Source organism: Aythya ferina (assembly GCF_964211825.1).
Source record: "Aythya ferina genome assembly, chromosome: 1".
Taxonomy (NCBI): Eukaryota; Metazoa; Chordata; class Aves; order Anseriformes; family Anatidae; genus Aythya; species Aythya ferina.
Genome location: NC_140296.1, coordinates 65,955,711 through 65,982,438, shown reverse-complemented (window position 1 = coordinate 65,982,438; position 26,728 = coordinate 65,955,711). Strand labels below are relative to the sequence as shown.

General features: G+C 36.9%; 1 protein-coding gene across 14 annotated transcripts in view; it reads left to right on the top strand.

Moving 5' to 3' along the window:
* Positions 1 to 26,728, top strand: part of LOC311433935 (proprotein convertase subtilisin/kexin type 6-like) — a 412,148-nt gene that overhangs the window by 308,681 nt on the left and 76,739 nt on the right. For 2 of the 14 annotated variants that reach the window (XM_084513686.1, XM_084513683.1), the window contains exon 8: positions 16,139 to 16,200. The exons of the other annotated variants lie outside the window; for them this stretch is intronic. The gene's annotated coding sequence lies outside the window, so the exon portion shown is untranslated. The remainder of the gene's footprint in view (positions 1 to 16,138; positions 16,201 to 26,728) is intronic. 14 annotated transcript variants of the gene reach the window in all.

Here is a 26,728-nt window from a genome sequence, read left to right as displayed (position 1 = left end):
GGGTCTTAAATGTTCCTGCCTTCTGTATTTAGTATCTCCTAAGATCTAGTTATTTTTATGGGGCTGCTCCTTTCTTTCAATCTCTTGATTTTATGGGGTCAAAAGTCCATAATACACAAGATGCACCTGACCCTTGAAAGCACAATGCACAAGATCTGAAGACAGAGACTAGTTTGTCTGAAAGAGGGATCCAGGTTGCCAGAGAACACAAAACCACCACAAAAGATAGAGATGGTTGAGATTTGGGGAGAGAGTAGAGGAAAGAAAGGAATAATTGAAGGAGCAAGATGGTTGGAAGGACACTATGTGAAGTGCTTGGGTTTTACTCTGTGAGGCAATACAGCACTAAGTACACTGAGAAAAACCACATTGAGTTCTAAGACTTGAAGCTGGTAAAATAAAAATGTTGAAAGAAAGGGCAAGACCAAGGAAGACAGAAATGGACAAGGAGTTAAAAGAGATTTATCAAAGTGTTGGAATGTTGAAAGCCTTCTGACATCTTTACTGACCAGGCAAGAGCCTGGCTGGCTCAAGGCACAAGAAATAGCAGGACAGCAAACTGTTGGCTTTGCAGAAGGGTCCTGGATCTGTGCTGGTGCTGCAGGAGGGCAAACTTGCTGCTTGCTCCTTCCATTGAGGCAGAAGCAGCAGGGACTGTTCCATCTTTCCCGTGCAGCAGCAGCAGCTGGAAGGACACTTCTGCAGGCACCACAGCCCCCATCAGTGTGTCACGCTTACCCACCACACCCTGCAGTGGAGTAGCTCTCAGCTGCTGTGGCAGAAACAAAATTCAGTTTGGGCTCTAGTCCTGAAGAGCCCTAGTGCTTCTGGTTGTCAGAAATACCAGTCATTACTAAATTTCCACCAGATTTAAGAATGATCTAGGGCTGCTGTCAGTGAAAAATTTTCACATTAAAAATAAATAAAGATATAAAGAAATAATCAGATTCTTTGTTGATGACAAAATGCTCGCTGCCTACAGCCAGCAGCTTGGTGACCCTAGTTTCACCATGTGTCTAACTTAAAGCATGTAAATAGGATGTTGCCTTCAAGGGCACAACATCTGTGTTTAAAGTTAGTCATATCTTGAAGTAATCTGCCAAAGACCTTCACTGACTGAAATGCTAAGCTTTAAAATCCTTAGCCAGCTATGATATGATTGGGACAAAGCAGCATGATTTGTTAATGGATAACCTATAACACTTTTCTTCAAGGGTTCCTTAAGTGCATCAGCAAAATATGAGATTAAAAAAAAAAAAAAAAAAATTGATTTAATGCATTTGGAGTTTCTGAAAGTTTTTTTGCACGTTCATTTTAGGAAACTGTTAAGAAAGTAACAGCATGCAGGAGTACATACTTAAAACAGTATATCATAAAACAGAAACTGCTCCACTTTCTAGTGAAGAAAAAGAGATAGAGAGAGAGTTAATACTGGGATATTCCAAAGTTGTACATTGCCACCAATATTATTTTATGTATTAGTGATTCTGAGAAACTATGAACACTGTGCTGACCATACTTAGCGATACCACAAAGAAAGGAGAAAGGTATTACAACATTAAAGAAGTGTACAGAGAGCTCCAGAGAGTTGGAAAAAAAAAAAAAAAAAAAAAAAGTGAGGTTAAAGGACAGCATGGTAGTAGATGAAATTCAATGAATGCAGGTTAAAGTATGATGAAGGAGGAATCATTTGAACTACTGAGATCTCTGAGTTTAAAGAGCGATGAGTTTAAAGAGCAGCGAGTATAAGTTAATAAAAGTACCTTCTGAAAGGGAGAAGTGGTGATTGCTGCTGTGTTATTTGCTGAAAAAGGTTTGGCATTCTAGAAGGCATCAAAGAGGAAAAGAAAACAATAATATGGAAATTATTATAATGTTGGTATAGAGTGGCATAGCATTATTGGGCAAACTATCTACTTTTCAAAAGGTATTGTCTAAAAAAAAAGGTATAGAAAAAAATAAAATAAAAAAAGAATTCAAAAATGCTTGTGGAAACCATGAAATATATGAAATAAGGAGATATAAAAGAACTTATTCAAGAAAAGGCTAGATTCCTAGTGCTTTTGTACATCAACTTTCACTATTGAGAACCCTCTCAGACCAGGACCAAAAGTGTACTAGCAGGAGATACTGGAAAGTAGAGGTAAGATATTTATGTAGGCTCAGCACTGGAAAAGGCCAGAATGGCAATTCTTACATCAAAACAACTTGCATTACGATTAAGAACAACTCTTGTCCCTTTCTATATTCCCTGTCTACCCCCTGTCTACCCTCTGACCTCAGTGGCTACATCAAACTTGACAGAGGGGTGTGATCTAAGAGAAGTTCCTGTTCTTACAGGTTTATAGAGATCCAGGCAGAGGTGAGGGTACTCCTAAATGTTCTGGTGGGTGGATACTTGCACATTCTTAGAGGGGACTACCTCCAGTGGAAAGTGACTTCCTAAGTGACCAAACACGTGAAAAGTTTCTATCAGCTCTGGCACCTTCTTAGGAATGACATGATTCATCAATCAGGAGACAGATTCAAAACAACACAGATTTCATTAGCTCCAGGTCTCAAGGGACTTCTTGTTTCAAAAATCAACTCATCAGTCATACAGAACTAAACAATCAGGCACAAGGATATGTCTTCACCAATGGGTAAAGTTACATCTGGTCTGCTCATTCATGGTGCTCTTTAGGTGATTTATAGGAAACGTTTAGGGTCAGGATCTTCTCTGTGCATCAGGATTGGTGTTGGAGTCTGGAGATTGAATCCTGCTGAATACTTTTTCATAGAATCATAGAATGGTCTGGCTTGAAAAGGACCTTAAAAATCATCTAGTTTCAACCCTCCTGCTTTGGGCAGGGTTGCCAACTACTAGAGAAGGCTGTCTAGAGCCACATCCAGCCTGGCCTTGAATGCCTCCAAGGAGGGGACATCCACAACCTCTTTGGGCAACCTGTTCCAGGTTGTTCAGGTCTCTCCTGGATGCTGGACTTACAACCCTTTTTCTGAGCAGTGTAAAACAGTTGCTGGGCTACTCTTTTATTCCAGTCCTTTCCACAATTCCACCATGAAAAAAAAAAAAAAAAAAAAAAAAAAAAAAGCTTCAACTTCCTCTAAATTCCTGAAGATCCTAATTGATCTGAGCCACCAAATCGTGAGCTTTAGGTGTTTCAGTCTTAAACACTGTTTGGCATACCTGTCTGTGTAGATAGAGACATGGATCTGACTATCTGTCCAAAGACCATGGAGTGCTATGGCCCATTGCTTGCAATTAAAAAATTCCTGGATACAAATTTATCTTTCCAATTTTATTTTTCTTTTCTTAATCAATAATAGCTAGTAACTTATTTTGTATCTTAGACTCTTAATGGCCTCCCTGTCATTCTCATCTGCAGTAAGATTTATTTTCCTTAATTCTGTTCCAAGCTCTTTCCTCTTTTGCAGCCTGATTATATCCTTATAATCTATCCATCAGGCCCCTTCTCTTCATTCTTTTCACTGTACTCTCTTTCTTACCCTATCATCACTTACTGGCAAATTCCCCATCTTGTCTTCACCAGCCTTTGAAATCACCTACTCCTCAGCAGCTACTCATCACCTTACCACCTCTTTGACTCTTTTTTTTTTTTTTTTTTTTTTTTTGTAAGTCAAGCTGTATCAATAATGATAAAATAAATGGTCTTGGGGCTGTCCTCTGCACTGAGACAAACTGGCACAGTGACACGCATTCACATTCTCTTATCTTCTGAGTTAGGCTGGCCAGAGCCAAACCCCTAGAAAGGTCTCTGCTATAGGTCTCTGCTAATTCCCAAACCCTGCCCAGAAACTGTTTGAAGACTACTGGATGACTCAGAGCAAAACCATGTCAGGACCACTCAAACTTTCCAAAATGGACAGTCAAGTTATCGTACCATCTCTGGTGCTGTTAAATTTATTACCACAGCCATATTCACCAGCAGCAGAAACAACATTTAAGGCAGTGACATACATAACAGCTGACTCTTGTGGTTTGCAATAACAGTAATTCTAAATCAGAATCAAGCCTTTCCTCACCCCTCCCCCTGCCCCCCATGTAAACTGATTTCCAGTTTTGAAATCAGGCTTCCCAGCTGCTGATAGCTTTAAAGCTGCCTGAAGCTGAGCCAGCTTCTCTGCTGAGCAGGCAGTATGGTTTCTTGCCATAAAGGAAACAACTTGAAAGGCAGCCTGTTGACTGTGTAAAGGATGGATGTACGGGACTTTTGTTCAGAGCCAATTCTTTTCCTGCCATCTTCCCCAAAGATATATTAAACCTGGAAACCAGCAGTTTCATAGACAAATTCTAGGCTCAAGCATAATCAAATAGCCTCAGCACAGCAAGTTAGTCTGTGGCAAATGTCTACCACAAGTATGAGATAACGTGACATACATTAGTCCACAGTGAAAAGGGGCTAACCTAAGCCAAATTACTCTGAATATGCCATGGGCTAAGAGCATTTGCACAGGCAGTTATTGAGACTCAGCTGATGCATGGTAACAGTTAACCAGAGTAATTTGATCATGTGTCTGGTCTCAAAGACAAAATAGACTCTAAATTGCTAGTATGGTATATGGGAGTTGTAGCCATGGCATTTTGTTACACTATCATCTGACCTAACAAGAACTTAAAAGATATGCTCCCTTCCAGCATTATATTAACACAGAATTTTTACCAGCCTGAATTACAAAAACAACAAAAAAAAGTGCTATATTTAAACCTATAAAAATGTAGTTTATTCCTCTTTGATAAGGCATAACTTTTTTTAGCAATTGTAATCTGTAACATTACAGCCTTAGGAGGTAATTTACTAAATAGGACAAAATTAGCTGATTTTTGGACCATTTAAAGGAACATTTCTGTTGAAAGCATATAAAATGTATTAAAGTAATCTCTAAAGTCTTTACCCCTGCTTGAGATTTTAATTTACTCAGAGCTAATAAATTATCCCCTTTCAGAAGCTATTGAAAATTTTCACTTACATCCTTTTTAAAACTTAATGTGTTCAATTGAATCCCGAGCAATTTAAACACACATACACAGAGCTTGAGGTGGTCACTCCACCAAGGTGAAGGCTGAAAAGAGGTTAGATTAGCACTAACTCCTCTGCCCTTTGGGATTGCCGGGGTGCTATTAATGAATGTGAATTCCCTCCTCTCCCGGAGTCCTCCCCCTTCACACGCACTGGTCTGGCTGTCGGGTAATTACTTTTCCACAACAGCATTTAACAAAACGCCCTGTTCAAAGCCCAGGCCCATTTGCTCTCCAGCTGAAGGATGCGGCTGTAATCAGGGAAGGGAGCTGCAGATCTGGGTCACCCTGGTGCTCAGGTTAGCTGGGACACAAAGGCTTGCTTCATCTCAAGCAGAGCTCTGTGTTACAGTTGTGCACCTATCAGAAATATTTTTTCAGGCTATCAATTATTATATTTGAGCATTCATCCTGGCTCTAGGGAGCCCTTAGCAAGCTGTAGCAAAAATCAATCCAGTTTTACAACTTTTACCTTGGCACAGCTCCAATTCTTTATCTACCTCACACAGTTATTTAAACACATGGTGGCTTTTTTTTTTTTTTTTTTTTTTTTTTATGGTGCATAGATATATTCATAAGTAGAACTTGCCCTTGATGTCAGTAACACCATTTTTCCAGGTGAGTTTGAGTAGGGCTTAAGCTGTGATGCTGCTTTGGTGACAATTGAGGTGCCCTTGGTGAGGTTTGTGTGGCTGGGTAGGATGCACCCACGTCTCCCAGGCATCACGTATTTCTTGTGGTGGCAGCAGCCGGAGCTCCTTATTTCAACAATCTTGCATGTGGGTTGGAGTCTACTCTCCTTCAGATTGCTTTAAGATTGCCAGCAGCTGCAAGTAATGGCATCTGAAAATTTCACCACATGTTTATTTCCAGCTTTATTATCCCGGTGTGGACCTGACCTGGGAGGTTACCAGGCTGGACTTCCCCTTCTGCATGTGTGCATGCATGAGGTAACTTTGTCCACCTTGTCAGGAGGTGTTATGAATCAAAGCAGCAACCTTTCAAAAGGCAGACACCACCACTCTCTCAAAAGGTGACTGCCTCCCAGATGGTAGGGAAGTTTGGATCGCAGAAAACGGTCTTAGATATTACTGTGTCAGTGTAGGCTGCAAAAACAGACAGCAGATGCTGGGCTTCAGTGGAGTTATGAAGGAACAAGCATTAAAGAAAAAAAAATCTTAGAGCTGTACTTTCAAGGGGTTTAATGTTTATTTTAGAAGCAGACCCAGTTTCCATTTCCCTATTGAACATGCACGCAGAAGCTCAGAGAGCCACTAATCAGATTGCATGGGTCTCCATGTTTCTTATTTTCCAAAATGTGTTTTACATGTTACAATCATTTTATTAAATTCCTTCACAGCAGTTAGCTGAGAGGTAGCCTTTCATTTACACCATGCAAGCTAATAGATAGCAAATGCTGGAAAGTCCAAAAAGCATGGCTTTTACTTCCTCCTTACAGGCTACCTGCATAACCCAGCCATGGACCTGGCCAGAGACACTCTGTCAGAAAGGACGTAAAGCCAAGGTGGCACACACATGCATCTGCTTTCTCATCTGAGTGTAGCTGGGAGCTGACCTCTGCTTCCCTAAATAAGAAAGCAATTATGAATGAAGTGGTCTGGCTGACTAAAGGGGACGTGCCTGAATCACAATCTGTCCCCAGTCAGAGAGGTTTCACCCCTCAACCCAGCAGAGCTGCCACAGGGTGGAAGCATGGCATGATTTGTGTGCCTAGTAGCAATGGCTACAGAACACAACAAAACCAAATCCTTCATAATGTAACGTGTACTTTAACAAACCCCCTAAGTATATCTCTATTTGTGGGACTGGCATCTTAAGTAAGGTAACTGGTGAGGTTTTACTTCCTTCTAAGCAGTATACATGTAGAACAAGCATGCAACCACCTTTGAGTGTGTTTTCATTTAGGCTTAAAAATGAAGTAGGAGATAGCTTGATCAGTCCTATGGATAACTATTCCAACAAAATGGCTGATTTTATATATTTTTTTTAATTGTTAGGACACATTTCTCTGTATCTCCTTTAAATCAGTATTTACAACAACATGCAGATGGTATGTACCATAAATCAAGGTTTTGGACACTTCCAAATATATACATACATATATATATATATATATGTTTTTTAAAGAAGGAAGGCTTATTCTTTTTGAATGCTTTCATATTGGTAACTGTCTTTCACGTATTTATTTGGATATTTATTTATTTTTAATTTTTGATATTACTTAGAGTCTGTAGTGTTAGGCATTTGACAGCTAGCTGTATTTTAGAAGCAGATGAGACAGTTCATCTGCACGTACTAAACATCTGAGTTATAATAAAAGATAATAAAAGATATTAAAATATAAAATAACATTACTGAAAAGAGATTTTGTGCTTTTTTCTTTTTTAGGTGAAGAAAATACAGAACCAGTAAAAATTCTAACCTCATTTTAGGCAAAGAAGGACTGGGTGGCTGGAGCCATTCTCATTTACTTGTGAAATCAAACTTTGCAGGGAAAAACAAGGGGGATTTATATTTTGTGACTCATGTTTAAAAAAATATATATATATCAAAATTTGAGTTCAAGCTTCTGATTTCATTTCCCAGTTAAGGCTGGACTGCTTGCTGGAACTTTCCCAGCTTTTGTTGATTTCTGTCATTCAAGAATCATGAAGTAAATATTTATTAACATGGGAACCCTCCTCCCTTCCTGCCCTTCAGATTTGTGCTTCTTATGCTAATGAACTTACTTTAACAAGGGAACCACATTCCTCCTGGGTCTGCATCAGTTCTGGTGCCAACGCATTAGTTATTTAAATGTAGTTTTATATTAATTTTTCATATTGTAATGCATTGTTCCCTGCAAATATACATGTAGCTGATTTTCAAGAGTAAACAAATATATATTAAAGATATTGCTAGCTGAAAACCTTTCATATTTCCTTTTGCTTCCTGTGATGACGGTGGTCATTTCTCAATCTTGCCCTCTGAATTTTCTCAATCATCCTCATTCCCTTCTACACTTCTTTTGCAGTGACCACCACCAGGGATTTGCTTTCTGTTTTCTGAGGCAGGCTATTGATGCAGATAAAGAATTCTGAAACTACATATTTTCTGTGTGTTCAGCATTTGTCTTTAGTATCCTCAAAGTCCAACATAAAGACTTGCAGTCTTTGAATTGCATAACTCAGCAAATGAAACAGGAGTTTAGCAAAAGCTCTTGAAAAACGTTAGTAGCATAGCAGTGATACTTAGGAAAATATAGAGAAGGAAAATATAGGAATCCTACCATGATCTTCCTACTTTCTTAGAAAAAAAAAAAAAAAAAAAAAAAGATATACCAACAAAATGCTTGCAAATGTATTTGTATGATTTGTACGAACTATATCTTGAGAAATCTTGTTGCTTACCAATTAAGTAAAAATGATAACTACTGTTCTATGTGAGGCAGGGGAACTGTTGCTTCCAAAAGATATACTTTTAGACCAAAAAGTGGAAACTAAACTCCATCACACATCATTTTGCTAGGGCTACCATGTATCTTTTTGTATATATATATATTTATATATTTATATATATATTTATATATATATATTTATATATTTATATATATATAAATATATATATATAAATATATATATATATATATATTTATATTTTTATATATTTATATATAAATATATATTTTATATATATTTAATATATATTTATATATATATTTATATTATATATATATTTATATTTAATATATATTTATATATTTATATATTATATATATTTATATATTTATGTATATATATGTATTTAAAGGGGGGGGGGGGGGCGGAGGGAGGTGGAGGGTCTGGATACACCCAGGATGCTCCATTCTGTTTCATTTAAAATTACCAAACATTTTGATCTCAGGAATGGATAGCTATTATGCAATCAACCATAATGTTGAAGGTTTTGACAATGCTTTTCAAGAGTCCTCAAGACACATATACATGAAACAAACAAACTATTATTAATTGAGGTGTACATGAAGCATCACTTTATGAGTCTCTATTCTAAAGAAATTGAAGAGAGTTAATGAGTCCCCAGTCTTTGAAAAAGGCTTCACAAATGACTCAGGCAGCTACAGACTGAGAAGTCTGACTTCTGTATCAGGTAAATAAAAGAAACTTTAAAAAAAAAAAAAAAAAGGAGAGAATTAATAGATATCTAGATAAATATAATATATTTGGGGGATGAATCAACTGGGCTTTTGTGAAAGGAAATCCTCTTTCACAGATCAACAAAAGTTCTTTGAGGAGTCATAAAGGTTATCGGTAATGGGGACCCAACAACTCTGTACTTAAATCTTGAAAAAGTATTCAATGAGGTCTCTTAGAAGAGATTTCTGAAGAAATTAAGCTGCATGGGTAAGGGAGAAGGCCCTTTCATGGATTAATAATTGGTTAAAAGAGAGGGGTAGGAATAAATGGTCAGTTTTCACAATGGAAAGCTATTAATAGCAGGGTTTTCCAGGGCCCTTGGTATGAGTGTTATCCAATGTGTTAATAAATGACGTCAAGCAGAAAGCACATAGTAAGATGACAAAGTGCATGAGTGATACAGAATAACTCAGGACACTCAAAAGTGATACTAATGACAGAGTATTTCAGAAGATTTTCACATACTGACTGGTCAATGTTAAATGAAATTCAACGACCACAAAGTAGTGTGCACATGGCATTGAATAATGTGCTACGAACTAACTATTACCACTCAGGAGTGACATGCTACTATTGAGGATGGTTCTCTGTAAACATTAGTTCAATAATGAGAAGCAGCCAAAAAGGAAAAAAAAAAAAATTAAATTAATCCTGAGTATTGCATCCTGTTTAGCTTAATATGAGATAGTATGAAATTTAGGAAAAAAAGGGGGAGGAAGGGAGGAAGGAGCAAATTAACAGCAGTGCTCAGTAGAATATAAAAGCTTCTCTACAAGGCTGGATAGCCTGAAACTCTTTAGCAGTGGGGAATATGACAGCCATTTAGAAGTCCATGTGGAAAAAGGGAATAAGAGCATCATTTTCTATAATAGTAGAACAAGTGGTCACCCACAGAATATATTCAATGCCAGATTTAAAACAGATGAGAAAAGCACTAGTTTTTCTCCACAAATGAATAAAATAGTGGAATGCATTGTCAGAAGATTCTGTGAGGCCAGAAAAATAGATGCATCTAAACTGATATTAGAACAAATAATGGATATTAAATCCATCAATTTCTCTTAGATACATCCTAGATGCATACAAAAAAAAAAAAAAAAAAAAATCTACACTGCTCATTGCTCAGCTCTTGGAAGGATCACTTTGCTCTTAAACTTTTCTATGAGCATGTCAGCTCACTTTAAGAAAAAAATGATGCTTGAGAAACCAAAGCTTAAATCCAACTAAATATGGCTACTTTTGTATTCTTAAGAAATGAACTAATTTGCACTTCCCAAATAAAATGTTTTCAATATTTTTGTTCCCTGTTATCTAAAAAGGATAAATTTCAATCTTTATTTCAGGAAGTGAAGTTACTTAAATGCTGATGTTTACTTGCAGAGATTTTAGATTTTTCTCATAGATGATATAAATTACTTGCTAGCTGTATAACTATTCTGTATACTTGAACAGGGCCAGTACTCTAGAAAAAGCTTATATGCATGCTCTCAATACTTATTTTTAAGGATTTATTATGCATTTCAGTTTACTGACTAAAATCTTCTTTGCTCTTGGTCATTATTATTTCTGTAATCAATTATACAAAATTACAAAATATATTTCAATCTTTGTGTTGAAATTAATGTCTGTAGAGCATAATAAATAAAATGAATATGTATGCAAGGTAAAGTTAATTATATATAGAATAGAATAGAATAGAATAGAATAGAATAGAATAGAATAGAATAGAATAGAATAGAATAGAATAGAATAGAATAGAATAGAATAGAATAGAAAGAATAGTTCAGTTAGAAGGAACTTATAAAGATCACCAAATCCAACCACCTGACCACTTCAAGGCTTACTCAAATTTAGAGCATATTTTTAAGGGTGTTATCTAAATCTCTCTTGAATGCTGACAGACATGAAGCATCAATCAACTCTCCAGGAAGCCTGCTCCAGTGTTTGACCACCCTCACGGTATAGAAATTTTTCCTCATATGCAGTCTGAACTTCCTCTAGTGCAGCTTTGTACTGTTTCTGGATGTCCTATCATTGATTACCGGGGAGAAGAGATCAGTACCTCCCTCTCCATTTTGCCTCCTCAGGAAGTTTTAGGGAGCAATGAGGTCACCTCTCAGTCTTCTTTTCTCTGAAAATCAGATAGCAATAGTTGAACAAATGTCAGTAACCTTTCTTTTTTTTTTTTCTTTTCCTTTTTTTTTTGGTGAAAGAAACCACCAAAGAAGGACAAAGCATTGACCATTTATATTCTCAAGGGTTTGGTAGTTGTGCTTCTATTAGAAGTATCCAGGTGGGAAAAGACAAAGCAGTGAAGGTGTCCTTGCTCTTCAGTCTATGCTAACAATCAGTCAAACAGGTCCTGAAGTATATCTCAGGTATGTGCTTATGCTTTTGCTGTCCCATGGCAATTAGTTTTCTTCTTCATCCTTGACTTACAACTGTCTATCAAAAAGGACCATACATCCTTATCATTCTCCTTTTTGTTTTAATGCATATATCATTCAGATTATATTTAGAAATATCTCCTATTTCTCACTCTTACTTTTTTGCCCATTTTAGTAACTAAAACAACTGAGAAAGAAAATTGTCAGGAAATAACCTGATAAAACATGGAAAAAACAGCAGGACACAGGGAAAACAAACAAACAAACAAACAAACAAACAAAAACTTATATAAACCAGAACAACTGAAAAAGTTTTTTAGCATATTTTTTTTTTTGTAGCTACTGAAATTTACCCATCAATGAAATAAATATGTTTCCTTCACCTCCAGTGACTGCAGTCCTATCTTACTCATGTTCCAGCATTACATCTTGATACACGGTAGACCACCCTTCTTCAAGGTAAACTTTGTGGGGTTCTTAGGTTTACACATCATAAGTCTTGCAAGTTACTCCCACCTTTTTAGTGATACGGACTGGAGAGCTGTTTTGAGACTACTCTGCTTTGTGACAAGTGCAGAGGGTTGTAGATTTCCTTAGTCCCCAAACACAGGGATAGCTGGGAGTCAGAAACACCTATACATAGGTGGATTTCCCCTGCTGCTCACACTGCCTTGCTCACTCCTGCAAAGAAAGCACATAGGGCTCAAGAAATCTGCTACACAGAGCAGTTCAAGGGTTTACAGACCTCCAACAGGCTCACAGAATAGGTGAGATTGCTGTTAATGTGACTCTACTTTTGGCAATTGGGTCCAAAGAAGTTATTTCATTCCTTCCCACTACATTTTAGATCAGATTAGATCTACCTCCCTGTCTATTCCCTAACCTGACACAACAACAAAACAAGAAGTTACAGGAGGCAGGAAGATGGACAACAGAGCTGCTAAATGTCGCATGCCAGTCAGTACACATCTGCTAATGCAGTTGATGAGTCTAGACGGGACAACCCAGTTTGCATTTGTCACGGAAGTGGGATGTTAGCAGTGTGAATGCTGTAAGGGACACATATGTCCCAGCAGAGTGACCACCTCATGCACCACCAGCTTGGTTGCTAACCCTGGCCATGCCACCTCACCCAGAGACACTGCAAGGCAAAACTGGGAAAATGGACTCTTCCAAAAATCCCATGCCATCCCCCACCTGGAACCTCCCTATTTACAGGCAGGCCAAGAAGAATTGCATGTCCTGCAGGAATATAGTTTTCATTTTCCTGGGTTTCTTCAGTGCTTCATGGTGATTTTGTCAGCCTGTCTATTGTTGAATCTGCAAGATTGTTTTCTAAGTATCCCAGGATGTCTCCTTCTGATCTTCCTTGCACTGTGAATTGTGTTGGCAATCCTCACTGGGGAAGATTAATAGCAATGGCACAGCTTTACTTTTGTCCTATGAAATCTTCGAATTAATAGCTTACGTTATATAAAGGCAGTTCTTATGAACATTAGGGTTGATTTGATTTTTTTTTATTTTTTTTGGGGGGGGGGGGGGCTTTTTGTGTAGTTACTGTTAATTATTTATTATGACAAGAGTAGTTGCATCTCTTTTTGTAGTTCTGTGGCCAAAAGACTATTTTTTAACTATGCAGTTATTACTTTATGTGAATTGTGTAAAGAAAAAGTCAGAAGTGGTGAAGGGACTAAGCTGTATACTTGCTTCCTCTTTGTATTTTGAGCCAAAAAAAAAAAATGCAAACAGATGTTAAGAACAAAAAATATCATCTAACTGTTCTTGACCCTCAGTTCTTCCCATTTCCTCATCTCTTCCATCACCCACTGAATGTAAGTTAAGTCAAATCAATTGACTTAACTTACATTCAGATCTCCCTCAATGCACTAACAACTCAGTATTTCTTACACTTATAGACAGAAGAACCCAAGTGCTGTTGCAATCAGCTGCATAAAAATCGCTCCCTATTGTCTTTTTAAAGAGTTTACAGCCCGCAGCACCGAAAGTTCAGATTTTTGTTGCCTATTTACTGGCATGTAGATTTATGAACATTAAGCTCTAAAGCTCAGTATAAACATACTAACATTGTCTTTTCACATGATATTGCCCACAGTTTTGGAGCAGAGTTCACATAGTGAACACACAGAGTGCAGAATAATCACATGGCTTTCATATAGGCTGGTAAAGAGAAAGGTACTATACCTGAAGAGATAAGCAATGATGTCTGTGATGCCTTTGCTGAACTTAGAAGGGGAAAATTTGAGAAGAAAGATTGTTTAAACTTGAATTATAACAAGCTCCTGATATTAATCTTTGTTTAGAGTAGCTTTTGTCAATTAAAGTCATGAATTACTGCTGACTTCTCTCTCTAACACAATGGATTTGTTTATGTTAATTAATAAAACACTGCCTAGAGAGGATTTTTTTATATGTAATGTATCTAGCCTTTCAGAAGGCTTTTGATAAAGTCGCTCTATAAGAAGTTATTAAGTAAACTTGGTAAACAGGTAGTGACAGATAAGCCTTTTGGTGGATCAAAAATTGGCTAAGAAACAGGAAGCAAAGGCATGGCTAGATTTGTCATTTAATCTTATTTTCAAAAGATAATTAGCATCACACCCAGAAAAAGTTTTAGAGCTGCTGATATTCAAAATATAGCTCTAAAAACCTGACAAAATATATTTCTGTTGATAATAACACCTGTGTATTAATTCTTTAAAATATGAGCTTGTCTCTACTGCATCCAAGTAAAAGCCATTTGTTCTAATACCGCGATATCTTTGACAGTGACTCTGGCAGCTGAAAAGGCATTAGAATCATAGAATCATTAAGGTTGGAAAAGACCTTCAGGATCATTTGGTCCAACCATCCCCCTACCACCAATGTCAGCCACTAAACCATGTCCCTAAGCACCACATCCCACCTTTCCTTGAGCACCCCCAGGGTGATGATGCCACCACTTCCCTGGGCAACCTGTTCCAATGCCTGACTGCTCTTTCTGAGAAGAAACATCTCCTAATTTCCAACCTGAACCTCCCCTGGTGCACTAATAATGTCTATGTCTGTGATACCCTGCAGAAGGTATTCCTCAGAATACCCTTGCAACCTACAACAATTTGTAGTTTAGAGATTGGATCTTTCTGTGCAAAAGTCTATTATGGATTTATCTTTTATAAAGATAGATATCTATGCAGGGAGTTCCTGTTGCTTTTTAAACAAATGTAAAATTTCTGGAATCCACAAATCTTTCAAAAAAGTCTGACAGGCTAACTCTGCAGCCTGAAGAACCATCTCATTTTGGCATTGTGAACCTTTTGTACTTGAAAACACAAGGAATGATCATTCCATAGTTACTCACTTTCTGCTGCTGTTTATTTTATCAGCTGATATAGTATCCCCAACTAGGCATTTCCTTTCCAGGATGATGAATGCTTGGGTAATTAATCATTCCTGGTATAGAATTGGTTCCATAACTTCAGTCATTCTTATCACTTTTCTCTGAACTTTTCGTAGCTTTACTATGTTCTAGTTGAAGTGGAAGGACCAGAAATACACACAGTATTCAAGATGCAAGTGCATGGTAAAGTTACCAAGCTGAATAATTACATTTCCTGGTTGGTTTCTGTATTTCTTTCCTAAGAGATCCAGTTTCAGTTTCCTTGAAGGGCACAGTGAAATACCTTTTAACTGGGCACTAAGCTGACAGTTTCACTATTATAAATTCAGGTTCTCATTGCAGGGTAATAATAGCCAGTTCATAACCCTGCACAGCATTTATACAGTTCTGTTTGGTTTATCCCAAATGCATCACTTCTAATTCATCTGCTCCGAAATTCATCTGCAGTATCTTGCCTCAGTCTTGTAGAGTTCTTCTGCAGTTCTTCACAGCTGATCTTTGTTTTTACTTCCCTGAATAACCAGGGGAAGCATTTGTATGTTATATACAATCAATAGAAATGCTATTTCTCATGAGTTCCCCCTGTCTTTTTAAAAGCTCTTTTATTCAAATAATAAGGTAGCAAATATAAGAAAATACATTTGCAGAAAACAAAAAATACAGAAACCAAACACAAGTTAGCCATGTGAAAGCATTACAACAATATAGGTCATACACCTTAGAAAAGATCAGATCTTCAGAGTCAAAAAATAAGCTACAGAGTAAGGAAAGGGTACAAGTTAAAACATAATTTTCTGTTCATAATTTGCTTTTTCAATTTATCGAGTATTTTGGATCAAATTTAACTTTTCTTATAGGTCCTATTATCCTATCCTAAGGATAAAAGTATCAAGCCTGAGGTAATCTCTTTAAGGAAATCCTGAGGGGCCACAACATCACTTTCCTTTTTGCTTGTTTTTTGGCATTAGCACTTGCAAGTAAAATGAAAGACTTGATTTAAAATTCAAGGCCAGATCTTTAGAGGTGGTGGGCCTTGCATATCCCAGTGGTTTCAGTGAGATCAGTGCATTTCAGGACTCATCCCCAAAACTGGGCTTGATGCATTGTTTTTGTTTTGGTACAGCTCCACTATGGAGTAATCCGCTGAGAATTTACTGCCCTTTTGGATAATAGTCCTGGTTTCATGTAAGTATTTGTCATTTTTTCCCTTGGCCTTGTCAAACTGAGCATGTTATTTTCTTGTTTGATAAGACATATATCGCTTTATGAATTAACCATTTATACATGAGTCAGAATGTAGACTGAAAAGTATAGATAGGGCTTTCTTCCAGCAATACTGTAAAAAAGTTTATATATTTTGGTCATTTCAGCCCCCACCCAAGCCCCCATTAAAGGAATTATCCCTGAAATAATTCACAGCATTGGCATTAAAACTGTCATCATACTTCAGGGTTAGCACTGTGGTGAAATAACTTCTCAGCAGGCTGCCAATCCACAGTTTTTTGGAAGACTTTGCTTTCTTGAGATTTTAAAAGGGGTTGTTTGTTTCTTGGTTTGTTTAATCAAAGAAATTTTAAGCTCTGCAAAATCTGGTGAGTCTGCCCAGAAAGTTTCATCTTACTTTAGGTCTCCTATTTATAACTGGTCAGCAGAAAGAAAATGTTACAAAAAAAAAAACTCACCTAAGCGACTCAGTGTTTTCACTTACATAAAAGCCTGTAACTGGCTTAAGTCAGAAAGGTAGCAGAGCAAGAAGGGGTAATGCATCTAAACGTTTGTATTAGTGGTTTTTCCTTCCCCATCCTACTGCAGATGATTTCTGCAGTGGATAGAGATACTCTGTGGAGTGTCTCAGTCATTCACTCACTATTAGTCTTGCTGGACTTTTCCAACATAGACAGCTGTAAGATCCCATTGACCAGTCAGAGTAGAAACTGTAGCAGACCAATAACATGTGTATAGTTTCACACATCTTTTAGAATTACTGGTTAAAACATTTTGATGAGTTCAACATTATCTACTCAGAATACTTATAAAACAGATCCTTGGTGGAAATCATCCTGTTCTGTGCAACAGTAGTCGCACAAAGCAGCCCTAAAGTCAGCTTAATCATCTATATGAGGAGTTATCTGATGTACAGGAATACTGTAATAATACAAGGCTAGTGTTTGTTTGTTTGTTTGTTTTTCCTTTTTCCTCATGGCAAGTTCCACTTCAGCAATGTGGTATGACTTCCAGAGAGGAACTTACTGTGAGTTTCTGTGCCCTGGGTATTGCCTACCATCAGAAGGACTTCTTGTGGCTCTTTATAATTAACAATACCTCATAGTAGCCTTAAAGCTACCTTAAATTACGATGAAGCCCAAAGATCAACCCCAGGATACTGAGTTTCAGAGATGTGTTTCACTTCCTATCATTTTCCCTAGAACTTGTTTCATATTACTTCCTCTTCTGAAGACACAGCCCAGCAATTCTAGTTTAGTTTTCCACCCTGATAGTAGGCAGATTTTTTTTTCTCCATCATCAGTGGAGATGGAGAGTGATTTTGATTAATGACTTCATTGTCCCCAGACAGCAAGAGACTTGCCTTTTTAGGTTTGCATCAGAATGGATGCTGAACACTGTGAGACTCTAACTGGCAGTAGAGCTCACCTGCTGAGAAGTGAGGAAATTAGTCAGAAAAAAATCGGTCTCAAAATAATACTGATTTACTTTAACTTCCACTAGAATGTCAGTCGATGCAAAAGTTTTCCCATGATTTCCTAGACTTTTTTTTTCTAAGACTGTACATGAAAAAAAAAAATGTTTATGAGAACCAAAATGATTATAAGAATAATGTAAATCTTCATTTAATTTTTCATTTGGTCTTTTTGTATGTGAACTTTTTAATGTTGAGGATAATTAAGAAGGGGGCACATTTCCAGTGATGTTAGCATTAGGGTATTTTCATGCCAGCCCCTCCTCTTATTGAGATTGGGCTTGTCTCAAGAATTTTAGGGATACTGACTTATTGGTACATAATAAGACTGCAACATAACATCACATGAGTATTAATTGGAGTCATAGCTCATGTGCGTACACTACCTCTTAAAACAAGATCTTTTAAATCTCAGGTAGTTCTGCTCTTCACAGCCAAGGGAAAATTTCTTGGGGGCAAGACAATCAACATCAGCTTTGGCTGTAGTAACTACGAAATTGTGGGACCCAAGATCCTAGGGGAAGCACGAAAAGTGAGTAGCTAAATATAAACCCTGGAGTTCAGGAAAGCTGAATGCAACTTATTCAGGAAACTGGTGGAATACCATGAGAGGCACCTCTGAAAGCTGAATTTACTCTGGAATGCTGACAGGTCTGCAAGGACAACCTCCTCCATGCACAAGTATAGGTCATCATGATACCCAGGAAAACTGTAGGGATATTTAGGAGATTAGGTTGGCTAAACAGGGAACTCACCCCTGAGCTTCAGTGTAACAATAATAACAACAACAACAATAATGTAGACTATGGGAGATGAAAACAGGGACAAGATACAAAGGATGAATTTATAAAATTTGGGCCCATAATGATGGTGCTAGGAAAGCCAAAACTCATTTAAAGTTGATGCCTACAAGATACATAAAAAGTTTGGTATGCTGGACTGCATTAGGCAAAGTATTGCCAGCAGGTACACGGAAGGGAGCTTTCCCCTCTGGACCTGTGACACCATACATAATGCGCCCAGTTCTGGGCTCCCCAGAACCAGAGAGATCTTGACATACTGGATAGAGTCCAAGGGAGGGCCACCAAGATGATCAAGGTCTGGAGCATCTCTCTGATGAGGAAAGGCTGAGAGAGCTGGGGCTGTTCAAGGTGGAGAGAAGAAGGCTGAGGGAGGATATCATCAATCTCTATAAATACCTGAAGGGAGAGAGCAAAAAGGTCAGAGACAGGCTCTTTTCAGTGATGTCCAGTGCCAGTACTGGAAGCAATGGGCACAAACTGGTACACAGGATCTCTGAACATCAGGACCCTCGGAACATTAGGAAACACTTTCTTCCTGTGAGGGTGACTGAGCAATAGAACAGGTTGCCCAGAGTGACTGTGGAGTCTCTATCCTTGCACTAGGTCACTCTAATCAGAGGGAAGTTGGACAAGATAGCCCTCAGAGTTCCCTTGTAACCTTAACCATTCTGTGATTCATAAACAAGAAAAGTTTGTAACACAATATTGGTAGAACTTCAAAATCCTACACCTGAGAAGGGAAGCTGGGAATAGACTGACTAGGTAGGGAGCATCTCTGTGGAAAAGTCTCTGTACAAGCTGTACAAACTACAGTGTAGCCAACAAAACAAGGGAAATGATTATCCATCCATCTCAGCAGTTGCTAGATCACATCTAGAGTACTGCATTCAGTTCTTTCCCCAACCGCCCACAAGGAAAAGATATCCAAAAAAAATGGCGTGTTTGTTGGACAACCACTAAAATGGTTGGTGGCAGGAGCACTTGTTAAATGAGGTAACAGCAAGATAGCCGGGCTTGTTCAAACTGAAGATGAGATTGCCTTGATAGACCTCATAGAAACCTTTCCACATCTAGAAGGGAGTCATTAAGGAGATAGAGCCAAGATCTTCACAGCAGCACATAGTGGGAGGACAAGAAACAGAAGGTGTGAGTTAAAAGAGAGGTTAAGGCTGGATATAAGGAGGAACTTTTTTTCCTTGAGGACAGTTGGGCAGTTGAGCTTGTCTCCCAGAGTGGCTGTAGAGTCTCCATCCCTGGATATTTTCAAGCCCAGCTGTGCAACTTGGTATGATCTTACTACAAACCCTGTTTTGAGTGGGAGGCTGGACAAGAGATCTATTGAGGTCTCTTCCCAACTTAATTTACTCTGATACAATGATTGTGTGAAACAAGTAAAATTTTCAAAGATTTCTGTCCATATAATATTAAAGTGTATGATTATTACCATAATATCAATTTAATAAAAACAAATGTAAATGTTTCTGAAAGTACTGTCCACTTTGTCAAGAACACTACATCTTGTGTCGTTTGAACAGTTTAGTATATATACTTCAGGTTAGTCAGACTGCTTTCCATGGTTTCTGCTGTCTTACAGGCACTTTCTGTGTGAGTACATATGCAAGATGTGAACTGTTAAATGGAGATACGTCTAATTATGTATAAATTAGCTTACATTAATGATTACAACTCCAATAGAAAAAGTCACAATCAAGAAGAGAGTCTACAAAGTCAAAGTCAGTAGGGAACAGAAATCTTAATTTCTCTCTGTCCTCCATAGTTTCTCTTCTACCTGTAAATGTTCATTAGTTCACAGAATTCACAGTGAAAATTGTTGAAAATAAGCATGGATTCCTGTTCCAGTCAGGACAAAAACAAGTCTTTTATATATATATATATATATATATATATATATATATATATATATATAATTTTTTTTTTTTTTTTGTATGAGATCTTCAAGAAACCTTAGTTTTCAAAGTACCTTTGAAAGGTACTGTGTTGAATCAAGTGTTTTCACCTAGTTCAATTTTTCTTCACTTGCTGTAGAACTGGTAAATCATATGGCCATTGTTTCCAAGGAAAGAAGGTATATTTTTCCCATTCTCATTTTATGAAAGCTGAGTCAATCTTTCTTGTATTTTAATGAGGAATTGTTACATTAATTTGGTCAGATTTTAAGTAAAATCCACCAAGGTTGGAAAGATTCAATATACTAAAGAAATAAGGGTTCACAGAAATTATACTGGAAAATAATAATAATAATAATAATAATAATAATAATAATAATAATAAAGCAAAAGCAAGATCTTTTCACTCACTGGTTTTAGTTGGCTTTTAAAAAGCTGCAGGAATATTGCCTACAACAAGTAAATATGGGACAATCTTTCCCAAGACAAGTATTTCCTTTTAAAGACTGTTTGCCAAAATGCTGTTTATGCAATATTTAAGGAATCCAGTTCCTTTCCATTACCCTTTTCTTTATTTTTAATATGTAGAACTTCAATTCTGATCTTTTCACCATTACCTTGTGATAATCAGATTTTGAAACTAATGGTACCTTACGTTGAAAAGGTGACATTTTCTTGGTTTCATTCTTTTTTTTTTTTTTTTTTGTACTGTGATTGAACAGGATAAATAGAAGCTTCTTATCCCATGTATACCATTTACTATTTTGTATGACTTTTTACGTGGTCCCTCTTCTACAAGACAAAAATTGTATTTTCCCACTACACATTATTTTACCGGCTATTTTGACTGTTTTTATTTTCCTTCTTATTTTCCTTATTGAAAGCCAAAGTTCCCAACATTGAATCCAGTATTAACTTGAAGCTGTATCATTGATTTATATAAATACACAGTAATATTTTCCATATTCCTGCTCCCTATGGATTCTAAAATATTTTGACCACTGTTGTTGCTTGAGCATAAATAAATACTGGATGCTTTTGGAATATTCTAAGTGACCCAAATTGTACTTTTGGAATAGTAATACTTAAGTTTACTTAGACACAAACTACTCTTTAGTCCTGGTACAATAAAAAAGTGGTTACTGTATTAACAAGTAACATAAGAGTGATTACAGATTTATAAATGGAGATGGAGGAAATGTCTGTTTTGCATTTAACATGAACAGACCAAAAAGTTTGGATAAGTACCTTGACATTTGGGAAGAGTAGCTGAAATGTTTCCAAAGCTTCTGAATCTACTGAGTCTGTAAAACTGGTTAGGAAATGAGGCAAAAACAGGATTTTTTCTTTATTTTTGGCAAGGTTCCTTTTGCAGCTTTGTTCGAAGAGTCTTCCATAGTTCTCAGATACTTGTTCTTCTAAACCTAGGTTGAGCAAGGAAGAACTATTCTAAAGGATATTAGACTTAATTGAAACATTAGATGTTCCATATTCACTGACTTTCAGGCAAAGATAGAAAGTCAGTATATGTCACCCATGCAATCCATATTTTCACAGTTGGAAAAAAAAATCTTTATTTAGAAAGACAATCTTTTTTTTTTTTTTCCCTAACTAAAGTATAATAAATGTAACAATGTTGATCTATTACTGTTCAGACATATTAAAGTGTTCATGAACAGAGAAAGTGATGAAGCTCTTGTTTGAAGGAGGATATTCCAAATTATGCATATTTTTAGGACTGTCCTGCAACTTTTTAACTATCTAGAGGAAATTGTATTATTTGTATTCCTTCTTGAGATGAAAGAAAAGCATTTCATAAATGACATAGACTCTTTTGGGACAATGAAGTAATAATAATCTTCTTAGATTTCTAAAAGCCATATTAGTTATTAGTAACTCATATGACTATGGGAAATCACTTTTCATTTGTCTTGCTGTTTTTTCCATTTTGAACCATTTCTGAAGTGCTCAAGTCTTGAGTTACACTATTTTACAAAGTGAAACTGTACCTATTTAATAGTTGAGGTCTCTGACCTGTATTGCAATTTAATGCCTGCTTTGTTTCTTTACATCAGAAGTAGAGGGAAAGGAAGGAAAAGTCCATATATGTGCTCTAAAAGCAGCAAGAATAGTAATAGTCAGTCTGCCTACATTTCATTCCAGCTGAGTATGTTTCTGTTACTCTGCTTTATAGTCAAAACTATAAAGTTGTTGAGTTCTCACAGACTTCTCATACACTATTTAGACAATGAATGAATGTCTGGGGAAAAAAAAAATCTCTTCTGTGTACATTATGTACTTAATTTCATTTATCCTCTTCAGCATGAGCAAAGTAATATTTTGTATTTCGTTTTAAGATGTACCATGTTCTTAGATCTATTGGAGGACTGCAAACTACTCCATGCTATTTCTTCAAGTAGCATCTCAGGTACTATATACATTTTCCTCGGGAAAGAAGGAAGAAAAATGAGGTAATTCATCACATGAGATAGAAGATTTAATTGTCAGGGATTGCTGGAGATGAGATGGTATTACCTTCATGTGAACTGTAAATGATAGAACCACAGGGAATCTGATTAGAAGGACCATGCATAAGGTGATGGATATTATGAAAGTGAAAGAACAGAGAAGGTATTTTGAATGACACCCAAATGGTTGGCATGTTTTTACATGCAGGGACTGACCACGCAAACTGCCTGAGAGAAAGTTTAGACAGCTTTTATTCCAGAGCAAGGTTTCACTAAATGATAATTAAACTTCCTTGAAGAGTAAGGACATAAGAGGGGAAGACAGGAAGGTGATAATATGCACATCCATACATAATACACCATTATTGGCAGTTAGCTCATTCTATTGTTTCAGCATGTGAAAGTCACTAAGAAGACAAAAAGAATGTTTTGCTATCAATGCTGAAGTAAAAGTTAATATTAAAATGAAAGAGTTGGAATGTCATAATCATTTAGCCACAGGCTTTATCCAATTTCTGCTTCTAAATGGTGATTGTTGACTTCCAATTTGTGGAACAATCATCAAGGTCAGCGTTGCATTCACCCATGTACTGCTTACTGTAGTCAACATCTTGACATTGTGTAATAAGGATAATACAACCTCTACACATATAAATATCTAAAGGCATCGTGACATTGATCCACCACACCAATAAATCTGCAAACAAAACTCCATAGTGGTTGTAAGCTGTGCCTGTCATGAAGCATTGTTTTTGCTAACATGGGTGGTGTATTGGTGTATATTTTGAATTACACCCGAGTCAGTGAGACCCTATGACTGAAGGGAGCTGAAACAATTCCAGGGAAGTCTTGCTGTCTACCCTCCTATCAGCAAGGTCATTTGCCCAGCTCCTTGGCAGCTACGTGATGGGAAATGTTGGCTGCTCAGAGTCCATGAGCAAGGGCAGCTCTTGCAAACTGCTTCAGGGACCTCAGAGCTGTCCTGCTCATCCTGTAAAGACCTGTAGGAAGACAGCCTTGGGGTAACAATTGCTTTGCAAAGAGAGGAGATCCTTGTAGGTTTGTTTTCTGGCAGTTGTTCTTAAGAACAAATCCACATTTCAAAATCCTTCACACAATCAATTTTACTTTCAATACCCTGCTCTCCCAATGCCTTCCTAAAGGACTTCTGTATAACAGAAATGGGGAAAACACATTGTGATAAGCATGATTTTTGATGCTTAAAAATTGCTTTCTGAACATGTTTGAGAATGACTATTAATAGGATAACCTTCTTTCATAACTCTTTTATGGTAATGCACAGCTGGATAAAAGTCCACCTCATACAATACTTTTGTCTTTCCTTATTTATTATCATTATCATTACTTTTTACTTTGGTTAGCAGATGTTACTTTAGTGCTCTGGCATCCTTTTTAATTTGCATATTTGTTAATTTTACTGGCAGAAAAGTCAACATACTGTACAACATGCACTTTGTATTTAACAGATATGTATGTTGCATAGGCTATAGGAAAAGTTTCTCTGTTATCCCTACTATATATTGAAAGTAGAAAGTTAACATATCTAAAAAAATAAGAAAAAAAAAAACCTTTTTTTGTGTGTGTGTCATGCAAAAAAAAGTCTGATTGTTTAGAGCACAGCTCATATCCAAGGAGGAATCATTTTGAGTCTAAAGTATAAACTCACAGCATTCAGACTGTGGCTATGATGAACAAATCAGTAATTAATTGGGCATTCATTCCAGTGACCTGTCAGCATTCAAATGCTTTAATTAGATGGAGAAATGGAGGCAAGTAATGAGGGCCAAATCTGTATCCTTTTGAATTCAGTGGCAAAACATCCACTTGCTGCAATAAGATTTAGTCCTAAATGCATGACAGCACACTATAGAAGATGTCGTCTCCACCAACTGTGGTTCAAGTGTATAATGCTGATAATGTCACTGGCATTGTATCTTTCGTTAAGGAAACAATGATGCTCTCAGGAAGCTTTTTGTCTGCTCATGCATACAAAACAGGCAATTTTCATAAAGTATTAATTGCAAATTATCTAGTATAAATGAGAGTCCCAAAAAGAAAAATCTACTTTATACTGTATCTGCTGTTTATTTTATTATTAGTATTCTTCATTGTTTTGCGTATGTGATACAGCTGAAAGGAAATACCATATCCTGTGTGAAGCAATCAAATATGCAGGGTATATGGACTTTGAGTTTTTATTAGTTTCTAAAGTTTTTTCATAAATATTTGAATATATGTATCTAAATGTACACTAGAAACATGCCTACCTATGTTTTCCTACACATTTTTGCCAGTTTTAATTTAAATACAAAGATGAACTATATCTGAAATTGTCACACTAGATTAAACTGCTAGTGACATATTTTAAGTGTTTCTTTTGTCTTCTGAAAGTGTTGTTTGTAGCTCTGCACATTTGTTGTTGCTTGGATAGTATTAACCTTGCAGTTAAAGTTCAGGTTTGAAAAAAACTTTTTATTATGAAAACTATAGACCAGTTTTGAAAAATTTCTTCTTCATTTGGAGATTCTTTCAAATTAAATTAATCTGATATTCCTGAAAACCTGTTTTAGTTTCACTCTGCCTTTTTTAAGCAACTGTTCTAATATACATAATATGTATACATAATATGCAATGCCACACAGATGTGCCAATGCTAGCTTTGAATGAGGAACATACCTCTGCCCCAATGAATCACAAGTATGTAAGTCTCTTCCCTCACCTTTTTCTTTTCCTGGGTGTTTAGAAACTTCCATTGTTTTCTTCTCCATGTGGTAGCAAAGAAGTTTCTGGGAAGGCTTTCACCTTGTAGCTGAGATCCCACTCCTGCTGAGAGCAGTGGTTTCATCTCTAGAATTACTAAATAACACAGAGTTCTTCTGAGTATGACAACTTAAAAAGCCCTTCTTCATCTTTAAGAAGAAGAGATCAGTATCTAACAGACAGATTATATATATCATATATATATATCATATGATATATGTATATATGATAGCCAATATTGTCACCTGAACTAAGCTATACAGCCACCGTAACTAGAGGAGTGTGACACAGCTATAGGACACTGACATCATGCCTGAGGATAGTTTTAAGCCCCATAACATGCATCTGAAATTCATAGAATCATAGCGTAGTTTGGGTTTAAATTCTTCCCCTTGTCTCTGGTACTAAGTCTCTGTATAGTTCATCAAATACTTGCTTAGCACCAGTTCTATCACCTGAGCAAGCTCACTAGAGTCCAGTGTTTTGTGGCTGCCTATTTTGCTCAGCTGATCTATCATACCTATCTGTTAAGAAATTAACTAAAGAACTGGAACCAAGAGTTCCTGATCTCAAGTAACTACCCACACTCTCCCCTTCAGTTTTAATTTAAATTTGTTTTCCACAGAATTCCTCCAAATGCTTTTCTGAGACAGCAGGACTTGAGGAGTACACAGGTTCCCAGTATTCCTGTGTCTGTCATATACTGGGCATACATATACACGTTGTCTCTTAGCTCTGTGATGGCTGGAGACTTCCTGTTATAATCTAGCCTTCTCTGGCAGATTTAGACATGAGAGATTTCCTACTACGGTGGCAATCATGAGTCTCTTACTCAGTGTACTGGTAGGCAAGGGTTAGATATTATCTCAAGAAGCCTTCTAGTAAGGTACACCACTACACATCTACGTTAGTCCCTTTAGTGTTCTTTCTTGTTGCAATTACCCGAGATACCACTGGTAGTCTGAAAGTCTCCTTTTGAAATGATGAACTGTATTACTCCACACTGACTGCACAATTCATGCTGCCAAGGAAGACTTGTAGAAACTGTAGTATCCA